Source organism: Capsicum annuum, chromosome 4, assembly GCF_002878395.1.
Source record: "Capsicum annuum cultivar UCD-10X-F1 chromosome 4, UCD10Xv1.1, whole genome shotgun sequence".
Taxonomy (NCBI): Eukaryota; Viridiplantae; Streptophyta; class Magnoliopsida; order Solanales; family Solanaceae; genus Capsicum; species Capsicum annuum.
The window spans coordinates 121,509,933-121,524,718 of record NC_061114.1 but is presented as its reverse complement, the minus strand read 5'-3'; positions in this window follow the sequence as shown (position 1 = coordinate 121,524,718).

Below are 14,786 nucleotides of genomic sequence, written 5' to 3'. Positions count from 1 at the left end.
TTAAAATATCTATAGTAGCTAAAATCATGGCTCTCCTCTGAGCTCTCCAGCTCTCCTATCACAATGCCTCTATCTCCCTCCTTGTTGAAAAGTCTATGAAAATACTCCTGCCATCTCTTCTTAATGTGAACATCCTCCACCAAAACACTTCCATCCTCCTCTTTAATGAGCTTCACTTGATCGAGGTCCCGACCCCTCCTCTCCCTATCCTTAGCAATCCTATACAACCTTTTTTCCCTGCCTTTCTCTTCTAACCCCACATACAAGCTCTCAAAAGTTGTTGTCTTAGCAACCGTAACAGCTAACTTAGCCTCTTTCCTTGTCACTTTGTAAGCCTCTCTGTTCACCCACTTCTCCTCTTCATATTTACTCCTGATAATATTAACATATGTCGCCTTCTTAGTCTCCACTTTCTTCTTAACTTCTTCATTCCACCACCAGTCCCCCTTAAGTCGACCTGCCCGAACCCTTGAGACACCCAACAACTCTCTAGTCATCTCCTTGATGTAGCTGGAAGCCTTATCCCACATACCATCCACGTCCCCCCTACACTCTCATATCCCCATTCCCGCCACCCTCACCCCTATCTCCAGCACACTAACTGGCATCAAACCACTCTACTTAATTCTAGGTTAACCTTTTCTGACCCTACTCTTCCTGCTCTTCTGATAAAAAAGTCCATTACTAAATCAACCCATTTAATATTTTCAATCTCAACCCAAACCGCCTATTTGACACCCTAAGTTATGATACACAGCCAAGGTTAAGGTTTTTAAAGTTTATACTAAGCCTTGTTCCCTATCCTAGAACGATACATATGTGTGTGTGTGTGTGAATTCATATGATGATTTGACTTGGTTTGAAAGATGGTATTATTTTATTCCTCTATCCCTGAGTTATATGCCATTATTCCAACTGTTAACTATCTCCGAACATTGTATCCTCATGCGATATAGGTACCGAAACTTCTTCTACTTTTTCTATGCAGTGATCAGTTGTTTGAGTGGTTCATAAGTTGACATTGAAGTTGCGAACTTCCATAATTCGGATGGCCTAATTTCATGGTCTTTATATTCTACGTCTCAAAATTTGTTTAGACTTTGTTTTTGCCTACTGTCGAGGGTATGTACTAATTTTTTATTGACTTCAAATTTATAAAGGTTTTGTTGAATTACTGTGGACTTAGTTCTGTTATTTTGGTGGATTGGCTCGGTGATGGATGGTTTTCCCACTATCGGTGATTGGTTTAGACATATTATGAATAAATGTTAGTTTTAGTTTACACTATCATGTATCAAAATTCATACGATACTTGAGTTTGTTGAGCTAACCAGGTTAGGTGAAGAGGATGATCTCCTATCCACGTGTGACTTGAGATATTGATGATGGCCAGGCCCTGGTTTGAGTCATGACAAAGTTGGTATCAGAGCCTAGGTTCATGATCAATTGGGTATCCACAAATTAGTATTGAGTAGAATCCCTTTTATGGGTATGTAGCACACCACACTTATAAGATATAGGCTACGAGACATTTAAGAATGTTTCCCTTTCTTGTTGTCTTACTTTGAGCTATAGAGTCAAAGGTATTGGATTTCTCTAATTCCTATTTTCTAACTTTTTCAGATTATGCCTCCCAGATAATGTAAAGCTCAGGGGAAATCTTCTGTCCCACTTGGGGACACTGTTAATTGGACACGCCCTGCTTATGGAGTTCAGATCTGGTATAGGGGTCAAGTTCTTTATTACCCTCCTGGATTTTGGTTGCACCCAAGCACACACGCAAGTGTATGTGGTCTCACTATGTAGTAAAGTGGATCTTTAGAAGCCAAGTATCGATCCCACAGGGACTTGTGTTGATGACTTATCCAATTCTAGTTCCACTATTGAGATATATCTGTGCAAACATAACTGAAAGAGTTGTAGAGTTGTAATTTGAAATTAAAGTAAATAATGAAATAAAGTAAAAGTAAATTTCTTGGAAAATTAATAAGGAGAAACCCGGGGATAAAGCTCTACAAACAACCATACTAAGCTATTGAACTTCATTTGTTAGATAACTTATCTTGATTGTTGATTCACGGGGTTGATATTATGATCATGGTCTCTCGAGCCTCTAATCACTTATCTAACTTAGCTCACAACTACATCATTAAGAGGGGATGTGAGAACTAAGTTAAACGCATTTATATTTCATCCCTTAATAAACCAAATAAGGCTTCTAGGTATATCTCTATCCTTGAAGCTAATTTAAATCCCTTATTTTATAAAAGAATAAGAACCTTACTCTATTTACCCCCATATTCTATCCTCTTGTTCCTCCTTTTAGGCTCACAAGATAACAATAGATATATTGTAAGGGTTGTGAATCTTTACAATAGTTATTAGAAGGATAAATAAACAAACAAATATGATAATCAATCAAAACCAAATCAATTCAAAGTAATAGTAATCATGTTCTTGTCTCTCACCCCGGAAAGGGTGCTTTTAACCACTAATGGACATAATCATAATCGCCATGGATGAATACATAATAAAATCCATAAATAAACAAAAGTAAATGAAGAAAAACCATATTTGAAGTGTTTTCCATCCTATCTCCAAGTTTCAAGTCGTCCAAGGTGTCTAACATCAAGTTCAAGTGTCCTATTTATAAGAGTAAATTTTTTGGCAGTCCATGGAATAGGGTGTGCGCCATGGAGGTTATTACCTAGGAATAGGGTTTGTGCCACGCCTTATATTTCCATAGGACTAGGGTGTACACCACCCTATATATTTCATGGGAATAGGGTGTGCGCCATGGGGCTATTCCATACCCTCGCTGGAATTCACCTTGTAAGCCATGTCTATGTCTTGTGCATTTGTCCTTCCATCCCAAGACTTGTGGTGTTGTTTACATTTGATTTTAAGCTTGTTTATCATCCATATATCATCAAAATCAAATAAAAAAGGATCCTATAGCATCAAAATCACGGATTAGAGCTCAAAACAATACAACATTCAAGATAATAAACTAGAAACTTAAACTGAGAACTAGTTTTGCCCATTTTGATCTTTAACTTCTTGTTCGACTCTAGCCTTGATTCAATTAAACTTTGACACTCTAAACAAGTTTTTTGACACATAATTTCACAATAATAACATTAGGAACTCAATATACATATTAGAATCCATCGCGATCAACTAGAACAACACCCAGCTCAAGCTAGTAACACTAGTTTTCTCATTTTAATTTTAAGTGACCCAATTAAGCACAAACTTGTTCGAGATACCCCTTAAACATTGTAATTAAATACTTAAACACTTTAATTATTATTTATATCATTATTCGCTCACTAGACACACAAGTTTTCCTTAAAACAAAGCTTAACAAGCCCATATAACAACACTGAGGTGCATAAATCCACCTCAGATCACCACCCCACACTTAAAGCCTTCTTTTTCCTCAAACAACTCTTTACTCTAAGCATCATAATCAGAGAAGATTCTACACTTCTACTATGATCAAGACACTCAAGCTAGTACTACAATGACTACACAGAATTCAAGTTTCTACACTAAATATATTATGTACACAATTGAAAGTTCAAGAATACTACCCCAAAACATCCTAGCATCAAGAATTGACTCACCTTGTTGGAAAATTCATACATATTATTTAATAAAATACATCATATACATCCCCCAAGTATCATCAAATATGTGCCCTCACAACAAGAGAGTTACACATAATCACTCACATAGATGCAATTTATTATAAATTTGGTACAAGAATCAAATTACACTCACTCTCACAAAGAATTCACAAGTTACACAAGATGAACCATATGCTTTCCCTTAGTGTAGTACCCCACTAATATTAGAATGATGAAGCTTAGGATCAAATAGTTCTTTAAAGGTTATATTGTAGGCTAAGGGACGGACAGGAACTATTCTGGATAATAATAGTGACTATCTTCCCCAAGTGCTTTAATACATTACACTTTTTCATTCAATTAACCTCTAACAACCCATTTCCACCAGTTTTGTCTACCATTATATTTTTTAACTCATCTCATTAAGCTTATTCCCAACACTGTGGTAGGAGTATTATATTCATTCATGATTCAAATTTTACCCTTCTTCACACCCACTTTACATTTTGCTACCCTATGATAGCCACCCTCAACTTAAGCAATTTGTCTTAGTTGAAGTGCACAATGTCCTAGGAGGGCCAGTGCAAAAATAGGTTCATTGTAACACAACTAGGCTAAAAATGAGAATTTCTTTGGCACAAATTTATCTAACCCCCAACCACAACACATCAATTGTACACACCAATAACTATTACTTAGGGGCTTCACTTTAACCTTTCTCCTACTTAAATTTCAAAATTCTTAATGCAATTAATTTTACACTAAACCACTTAGGAGCTTTGGATCAACTTAAGGTCAATAAAAAAAAGGAGACAGGCTATATATAAGGATCCCAAAGAAAATAAGCTAAAGGCTCAATGGGGTTAACTAGGATTATGCACAAGGGTAGGTCGAAAAACGGTATAAACATGGCTATCAAAGAAATACCTATATCATTTCCTAAACCTACATTCTTTATTTTCTTTGCACACGCATCAGTAATGTTGTAGCATCAAATGCAACAGGTAATATAAAATAACCTCACACACATATAGCACATGTTCAACTCAAGTAGGATCATTATAGACTCTCAACCAAACAATCACATGAATTCAACATTAAGCCAACAAGTACCAAAATCATAATCATGAGTCTAGGAGTCTCAAAAGTAGTAATTCACACAATCAACATGCTATTTACAACCAAAACACTTGCATTATGTAATCACACATAGAAATAACAAGAACATCCCACTTATTCCTAACACAAAAAAAAAAATTACTCCTAAAAATAGGAATTTCCCCACTCCACACTTAAAAATTGACCTTGTCCCCAAAGTATACTTTAAAATACAGATATAAATGCTCTTTGAGGCCTCTGGTCCTTTCTAGTAGCATCTTCTTACATTAAGAGGGTTTGGGGACCCCACACTTAGCCTTTCCCATACTCCTTAGCTCAAATTTTTTGGTATTCAGACTTCCCGTCAACCTATGACTCAATAAAAACAAAAAATAGTGAAGTAAAAACTAAATACTGAAAAAAGAACTACCTTAACTTGGGTTGCCTACCAAGCAGCGCCTGATTTAGTGTCGCAGCTCAACCCAATCTTTGACTTATCCATTTTTCTTCATCCTCTTCCTCATACTTGAAGGCCATTTTCTTATTCATTTCTGACCTCTTGAGTGTGAATTCTCAAGGTTAACAACTCTCTCAACAATCGCCTTTTTAGGATCATCAATCTACATTATTTCTGGTTGTGGTGGTTCTATTTTGGGCAACTCAATGAGGAAGCCTGAAGAGGTCTCTGATGGACTAAATTCCACTACCCCATATTTATCCCTTTTCATCACTATAATCATGCACAAATCTTTGTAGTGGTATAATGTGTTGAGTGATTTGAACACTGTGAAAATTACCACTTCATCATCCAGTCTTATTGTGAGTGTGCCTTTTCTCACGTCTATCAATACTTCTCTCGTGTCCAAGAATGGGAATCCCAAGATAACTAGGACTCTTTCATCTACCTGAAAATCTAAAATGATAAAATTAGCAAAAATAATAAAATTACCAACCTTGATTAGAACATTCTCTATGATTCCTTTAGGATGGGCTAGGGTCCGGTTTGCTAATTGGAGTATCATAGAGCTCGATCTCGGTTTCCCCAAGACCAGAGTGTTGAACAAAGAGAGGGGTATCAAATTGATGCTGTCCCCCAAATCTCTAAGTATGCAGACCACCTCATTATTTCTAATTTGAATACAGAGAGTAAAACTCCTAAGGTCTTTGAGCTTTTTGGGCATCTTCTTTATCACCACAGAACTACACTCTCCAGGGAGTGCTACTGTCACAACATCCTATTACTTAACTTTGTTAGTGACGTGTACTTGGGCATTCCTTGCAAAAAATCTAAAAGAGAAAGATTAATGTAAAGCTCTATGAATATGTCAAAGAACTTCTTAAAGCATTCATCTTCCTTTCATTTTTTCAGTGTCTGTGGGAAAGGTGGCGATGGTCTCTCCTTCACCTATTAAGAAACTTTTGCTTTTGATTACTCAGACTACCTCAAATATTCAGCAAATTTGTCATCTACCTGTTGAGGAACAAACTCTGTATCTACCTCCTTAGTTTTCTTTAGAGGTTCTTCATTGAGCTATTTACCACTCCTTAAAGTGATTACCATTACTTGTTTAGGATTTGGATCTGTATCACTTGGTAGGACTCCCTAAAGCCTAGTGTTTTACACTCCTACCATCTGACCAATCTATATTTCCAAGTTCTTTGTAACCATCTGCTAACTCATTATATTTTCTACCAATTTTGCTTGAGCACCTATAATTTATTTTAGCATCTCTTTCATATTGCTAGTTTGAGTCGTGGCCTGATTCCCTTAAAACTGATGTTGCTGAAACAATTGTTGTTGGTAGTTCCATGATGGAATTAGTGGCTGAGTTTGCCACTTTCGGTTGTAGGAATTCCCATAATTCAGCCTTTGAGCATTGCCCACAAACATCAATGACTCAGGATTTGCACCATTCATGGCTGCAAAATGACCACTATTGCCATAAACCTTACATCAAGTATTTATCTAATGAATTGCATTAGTTGTTGTTAAATGATTCTATAGTCCAGTAATCTGAACTGATATAGCGGTAAATTGGTCCACCTCCAACACATTGCAACTTTATTTGGAGAACTTCTTGAGTCAACATTCCACTTAGGATTCCCTTGTGCAATATGGTTCAACAAGGTGTATAGCTAATCACATATCAATTCCAATTCTTCACCATGTGTAGTTGAACCTCGCAAAATTTTCATGTTATGATCAAGTGCCTCAGTAAAAGTGTGACCTAGTACCTTATCAGACTATTGATGATGTGGATAGTCCCAAATAAAAGCTTTGAACCTCTCCCACACATAATATAAGTTCTCATCTGACCTTTGTTTAAGGCTCACAAATTCATTGTGCAGTCTCACAATTTTGCCAGATGGAAATAATCAGATAAGGAATTTTTGGGTTAAGTCATCCTAGTTTGTGATTGAACTTGTCGGCTCAGCATTCAACTAATTCTTCGATTCCCCTAATAGTGAAAAGGGGAAAAGTGTCATCCTAACATATTCAGTTGACACACCCATAAGAATGAATGTGCCACTGATATCCACAAAGTTCTGTAGGTGGACTTAGAGATCTTCATATGAAAGCTCCATAAACTAGTCACTGCTAATCAAAATCTACACCATGTTTTGTTTTAGCTCAAAGTTATCTCTAGTAGACAATTTTTAAAAAGGAGAGGTCAAATTCATCAAAAGTAGAATTACCACTTTGCGAACTATCTTACGGGCTAGTGGATCTTCAACCATGATATCAGGATTTTCTTGTTCCTCTTGAATTTTTGAGATGTAGTAGAGATGGACTGCTTCTCGCCTCAATTGGTGAAAGTGTTACTGGGGTTTGGGACATGGTTTAATCAATTACCTATCCCATGCCAGCTTACTAGTTTGTAAACCTGTTTTTTGCAAATTCAATACCAAGACCAAGCATAAAGCACCAAAGAAATCTAAAAATTAAAACTAAAGCTAAAATAGTTGCCAATTTAAAAATCCCCGAAAATAGTGCCAAAAACTTATTGCACCTAAGCACACACGCAAGTGTACATCATCTCACCAAGTAGTAAAGTGGCCCATTAGAAGCCAAGTATCAATCCCACAGGGACTTGTGTTGACAACTTATTCAATTCTAGTTCAACTATTGAGATTAATCAGTACAAACGTAACCAAGAGAGTTGTAGAGTTGAAAACAAAAATTAAAGTAAACAATGCAATAAAGTAAAAGTAAATTGCTTAGACAATCAATAAGGATAAACCCAGGGTTAAGACTCTACAAACAATCATACTAAGCTATTGAATTTCATTGGTTAGATTACTTATCTTGGTAGTTGATTTATGGGGTTGATATTATGATCATCGCCTCTCGGGCCTCTAATCACCTATCTAATTTAGCCCCACAACTACATCTATCAGTGGGGATGTGAGAACTAAGATAAACACATTTATATTTCATCTCATAGTGAACCAAATAACACTTCTAAGTATATCTCTATCCTAGATACTAATTCAAATTCCTTATTTTATAAAAGAATAAGAACCTTACTGTATTTACTTTGTTCCTCCGCTCGGGCTCACAAAATGACAATGGATTTATTCTAAGGGTTTCAAATACTTAAAATAGTTATAACATAAATAAACAACCAAATATGATAACCAATCAAAACCAAATAAATTCAAGGCAATAGTAATCATGTTCTTGGCCTTAACCCCGGAAAGGAGGCTTTTAGCCACTACTCGACATAACCGTAATTACCATGGATGAATACATGATAAAATCCATAAATAAACTTAATTAAAAGACTAAAACCCTATTTGAAGTATTTTCCAACCCCTCTCAAAGTTTTAAGTCATCCAAGGTGTCTAACATCAAGTTCAAGTGTCCTATTTATAAGAGGAAAATTTTAGCCATCCATGGAATAGGGTATGTGCCACAGGGCTTATTTCCTGGGAATAGAGTGTACACCACCCTCTTATTCTCATAGGACCAGGTGTGTGACACCCCATCTATTTCATGGGAATAGGGTGTGTGCCACGGGGCTATTCGCATACCCTCACTGGAATTTACCTTGTAAGTCATATCCATGTCTTGTGCACTTGTCCTTCCATCCCAATCTTTTTGATGTTGTTTACACTTGATTTACAGCTCTTTTATTATCCATATATCATTAAAATCAACTCACAAAGGATCCTATAGCACCAAACACCACGTATTAGAGATCAAAACAATACAACATTCAAGACAATGAACTAGAAACTTAATCTAAGAACTAGTTTTGCCCATTTTGATCTTTAACTTCTTGTTCAACTCTAGGATTAATTCAATCAAAATTTGACACTCGAAACAAGTTGTTCCACACATAATGACAAAATAATAACCTTAGTAACTCATTATATACATTATAATCCATCACGATCAACTAGAACAACACCAAGCTTAAGCTAGTAACACTAGTTTTCTCATTTTAATTCTAAGTGACCCAATTAAGCACAAACTTGTTTGAGATACACCTTAAAAATTTTAATGAAGTACTTAAACACTTAGATGATTATTTATATCATTATTCACTCATTATGCACATATGTTGTCCTCAAAATAATGCTAAACAAGCTCGGATAACAACACTGCGGTGTATAAATCCACCTAAGAGCAAGTATCATTGGTTCCCTCAAGCCCCTCAGGCAGATGTGATGAATGCTGATTTTTGTTAGTCTATTCATATGTTAGCTTAGTTGGTAGCTTTTTGGTCTGAGCTTGGTACTTTCGTTACTCCATCTTCTAAGGCCACAAGGGTTGGCCAATTCATGAGGTTGAGTTCTCTAATTTTTATTAGTGCTAAGGTTGAGGAGGATACTTAATATTTTATTGATGAGATGGATAAGATTTTTTAGATTATACATATGTCAGATATTGAAGGTATAGAGTTTGCTGCCTACTAATTGAAGGATATAGTGTACCATTGGTACTACAAGTGGAAATAGTCTAAGGGGAGTGATGCTGACTAGGTATTATAGGATGAATTTTCTATTGTCATTTTAGATGGCTTCTTTTCTTAAGAGTTGTGAAAGACAAGGGAGGAGGAATTTGTGAATTTGAGACAAGGTAGGATGTCATTCATGGAGTATACTTTGAAATTCCATCAGTTGTCCAGGTATGCTCCTGAGTTGGTGTCTAGTATAAGATCTAGAATGCATAAGTTTGCTTTTGGGTTATCTCGTGAGTTGATTCTAGAGAGTAAATTTTCTTTGTTGAACCAATATATGGATATATCTCAACTTATGGTGTATTTGCAATAGGTTGAGAAATAAAAGAAGAAATGGGCTGATATTGGTAAGAGGCAAAGTAAGAAGTTTAGATTTTTTATCAGGATGGAGGCCAGCAGTAGAGTGGTAGAGATGGGAGAAAGTAGCCTAAGAAGAAGTGGGGGAGTTTTAGTTCTTTCTCTACGACTAGTAATTCTTACCCTAGGCCATCGAGTGATTATTTTTCTCAGCCTAGTGGAAGGTACAGGGCATAGGGTGCCTAATCGTAGACTGGTGGGGCTCAATTTTCTTCATCATACCATCCTTATAGATTTTATGGTCTGCCACACTGTGGCCGATATGAGAAGGGAAGAAATTGATGTTTTAGCTGATGTTAGATTGGCTATATGCAGTGTTATTGCCCATCTAGGGTTTCTTCTGGTCCCAATAAGGTTCCTGTTTCCTTTTTATTAGCTCCTACACCAAAGGGTGCTGCTTCTATTTCTGGTACTGATATTGGCTGAAATCGCTTATATATTTTTTTTCTCATGAGGATTTTAGGGCATCTCTCAATATTATTACTAGTATGCTAAAATTCTTTTCCCATTATGTGTACTGTTTGTTTGATTTAGGATCCACTCTTTTTTATGTGACCCTATTTATGGCTGTGCATTTTGGTTTTGGTCTCAAGTGTATTTCAAACCCTTTTCCTGTGTCTACCCTAGTGGGTGACTTTGTGGTTGCTAGAAGAGTCTATAGGGGTGGTGTGGTTTCTATTGGTAGTTAGGAGACCTTAGTGTATTTATTTGAATTAGACATGGTAGATTTCAATATCATATTTGGGATGGATTGGCTGTACTCGTGTTATGCTTCTTTAGACTATTAGACCCGTAAAGTCATTTTAAAATTACCTAATGAGATGGTTGTTGAGTGGTAGGGTGGTTTCCTATATCCTAATGGGAGGTTCATATCAAATTTTAGAGCTCAGACATTAATCTCTAAAGGTTGTCTCCATCATCTGGTTCGGGTTAAGATTCTAACTCAGAAGCTCCTTTTTTGTTCTGTCCCGGTGGTGAGTAAATTTCTTGAGGTCTTCCATAATGAACTTCCTGGTATTCCTCCCGATAGTAAGATTGATTTTGGGGTAGATCTTGTTTTAAACACTTATCCTATCTCTATTACCAATATAGAGTGGCTCCGACTGAGTTAAAGGAGCTTAAGAAGCAATTAAAGAATCTTTTAGACAAGGGTTTCATCCATCGTGGTGTGCATGCATGGGCTGCACTAGTTTTATTGGTGCATGAGAAGGATGGTTCCTTTCATATGTGCATTGCTTATCGACAACTGAATAAGGTGACCGCAAAGAATAAGTATCCTTTTTCGAAGATAGATGATATTTTTTATCAGCTTCTGGGTGCTAAGTTCTTCTCTAAGATTGATCTTCGATACTGGTATCATCAGTTAAAGATTAGGGAGGTGGATATCCCTAAGATAACTTTCCATTCTGGTATAGGCATTTTGAGTTCTTGGTGATGTCATTTGACTTGACTAATGCCTCTGCGACTTTTATAGATTTGATGAATGGGGTCTTCTTTCAATTTCTAGATTTATTCATTATTGACTTCATCGATGATATTTTGGTATGCTCTAAGAGTGAGAAGGATCATGCCGATCACCTCTACATTATGTTACAGGCCTTGAAAGCTCAGCAGTTGTATGCTAAGTTCTCTAAATGTGAGTTTTGGTTAAAAGTGTTACATTTCTTGGTCATGTTGTGTCTAGTGAGGGGATCACAGTGGATCCTCAAAAAGTTACTATGGTTAACAAGTGGCTTAGACCCACGACTCCAACCGATATTCAAAGCTTCTTGGGTTTAGCTGGTTACTATAGGATATTTGTGGAAAGTTTTTCTTCTATTGCTACCTCATTGACTAAGTTGACTCAGAAAAAGGTGAAGTTTTTATGGTCTGATGCTTGTGAGGGTAGCTTTGAGAAGCTGAAAAATAAGTTGACTTCAGATTTTATTTTGACTCTCCCTAAAGGCACGGAGGGTTTCATCATCTATTATGATGCATCTCAGATTGGTTTGGGTTGTGTATTGATGCAGCATGGCAAGGTGGTTGCTTATGCCTCTAGAAATTTAAAGGTACATGAGAGAAATCATCCAACTCGTGAATTGGAGCTATTAGTTGTGGTGTTCGCATTAAAAATTTGGCATCATTATCTATATGGGGAGCATGTTGTATCTTTTCTGATCATAAGGTCTTATAGTATGTGCTCACTCGAAAGGATCTTAATCTTGGGCAAAAAGGGTGGCTTGAGTTGCTGAAGGACTATGATATGAGTCTTCACTACCATCCAGGTAAAGCTGATGGGGTTGTTGATACTCTTCACAGCTTATCCATAGGGAGTCTAGCTCACGTGGATAAGGATAAATGGGAATTTCTGAAGGATATTCACTATTTAGCTAACCTTAGAGTTCATCTCTTAGACTTTGAGGATGGTGGTGTATTTGTGAAGCAAGTGGATCAATCATCTCTTGGTTTAAAAATAAAGGAGAAACAGGTATTATATCTTCTCTTGATGAAAATCAAGGATGATGTGGGTAACCAGAAGGTGATGACTTTTGAGATTGGTGGTGATGGTATCTTAAGGTACCAAGGGAGGTTGTGCGTTGAAAATATTGATGGATTATGAGGCAGGATTTTGGCTGAGGCCCATGAATTGTGGTATACGGTTCATCCTAGTTCAACAATGATGTATCATGACTTTAAGGAGATGTGTTAATGGAAAAACATAAAATGAGATATAGCTAAATTTGAGGTTAAGTGTATGGTATGTCAGCAAATGAAGGTGGAGCATATGAGGCCTGGTTGCTACTTCAAGAGATTAAATTATCGGTATGAAAATGGGAGGTAATTAATATAGATTTTCTTATCGGCCTTCCACGATCGTGGAATCAGTGTGACTCCATTTAGGTCATCGTGGATAGGATGAATAAGTCTGTTCACTTTTTACCATTGAGAACAACTTATTTTGTTGGGGATTATGTGAAGTTGTTCCTTTAGGAAGTTGTAAAGTTGGATGGTGCACCCGTCTTGACTATTTCAGATTGTGGTACTCAGTTCTTGTCGCATTTCTAGTGCTTTTTTTAGCATGGTTTGGGGACTAAGGTGAGGCTTAGTACGACGTTTTATCCGAAGTTGGATGGGCAAGCTGAAAGGACTATTTAAGCTTTGGAAGATATGTTGCGAGCTTGTGTAATCAACTTTGGTGATAGTTGGTATGACCACTTGCTTCTCATTGAATTTGCTTATAATAATATTTACCATTCTAACATTGGTATGCCTCCTTTTGAGGTGTTATGTGGAAGGAGGTGTAGATCCCCTAATGGATGGTTCGAGGTTGGTGATGCTGAGAAGTTTGTCCTAAATTTTGTTTGCCAAGCTATAGAGAAGGTGATGGTGATTTGGGATAGGCTTAAGATTGCCCAAAGTTGTCAAATGTCCTATGCAAGAGAGACTTAGAATTTGGGGTCGGAGATTGGGTGTTCTTGAAGGTATCTCCCATGAAGTGAGTGATGCATTTTTGAAAGAAGGGGAAGCTCAATCCTCAATATGTTGGCCTATACTTGGTTTTGAGAAAGGTTTGTAGTGTTACATAAGAGTTGGATTTGCCCTTTAGCATGAGTTCCATTCATATGGTATTCTATGTGTCCATGTTGTGGAAATGCATAGGTGGTCCTTTAGTGGTTGTTCCCTTAGAGAACATTGGTATTTTGGATTCTTTGTCCTATGAGGAGGTCCCAGTGTGGATCTTGGATTGGCAAGTTCCTTGATTGTGAATACAATATGTGGCTTCGATAAAGGTTCTATAGCGGAACCAAAAGTCTGAGAAAATTACTTGGGAAGCCGAGGAGGACATAAAGTCTTAGTATTCATTCCTATTCCTGATTTTGGAAATTTGTGCTTGAGGTATGTGTTGTTCTTAACATCTTTGTTTTCTGCCTTTGTTAATGGTAGATTGTTAATTCCTTGTTTTTTTGTTTTCTGTCTTAAAGGTAAGAGTAGAGATGTTTGGGATTTAATCGTTCTAGTCAATGCCTTGTCCCATCATTAGAGGATGAATGATCCTAAGTGGGGGATACTAAAACACCCAAACTTTGTTCCTTGCAAAATTTTTGAGTTTTGGACTTTCTGTTCATCATACGACTCGCATCACAAGTCGTATAGTATGGTGACATATCTAAGGACCCTATTCGTATGTTGGTTAATGTGTTGTTGGAAAAGTTTTTTCCTAGTTACAAGAGACTCTATACTGGTTGTATGGTTTTGTAACTACAGGTTTAGGGTCTAATCGTGTGTTATCCAGTGTCTAGCCCTTGATGTTCTACCTTGTATACAACTTGATGGTACTAATCATACGGTCTAGTGACAAGTTGGGCAAGGGAGTTGTATGTTACAAAAAATGTGGTGTCCAACTTTCTGTTGTGATGATGACTTGATAATACCAGCCATATGATGTGGTGACGAGTTGGAGGGTCAACTCGTACCAACCTATGACTTTTTTACATTTTTTAAGCTAAGGGTATTTTGGACATTTCCCACCCCTATCCCTTAAGAACCCATATCTCATAACACTTATTGGGTATTCATTCTATGTTTTGAAAATTTAAAACACTGTCTAAACTCTCCCTAAAACTTCTTAAGAAAGATTGGGCTATGGTTTCTTCAAGGTGGTCATTTAGAGGCTTAAGGATCAAAATCTATCCTTGTATCTTAGTAGCTCGGGCATGTGAATCTTTTTTCATTGTTAGTTCCAAAAAATCAT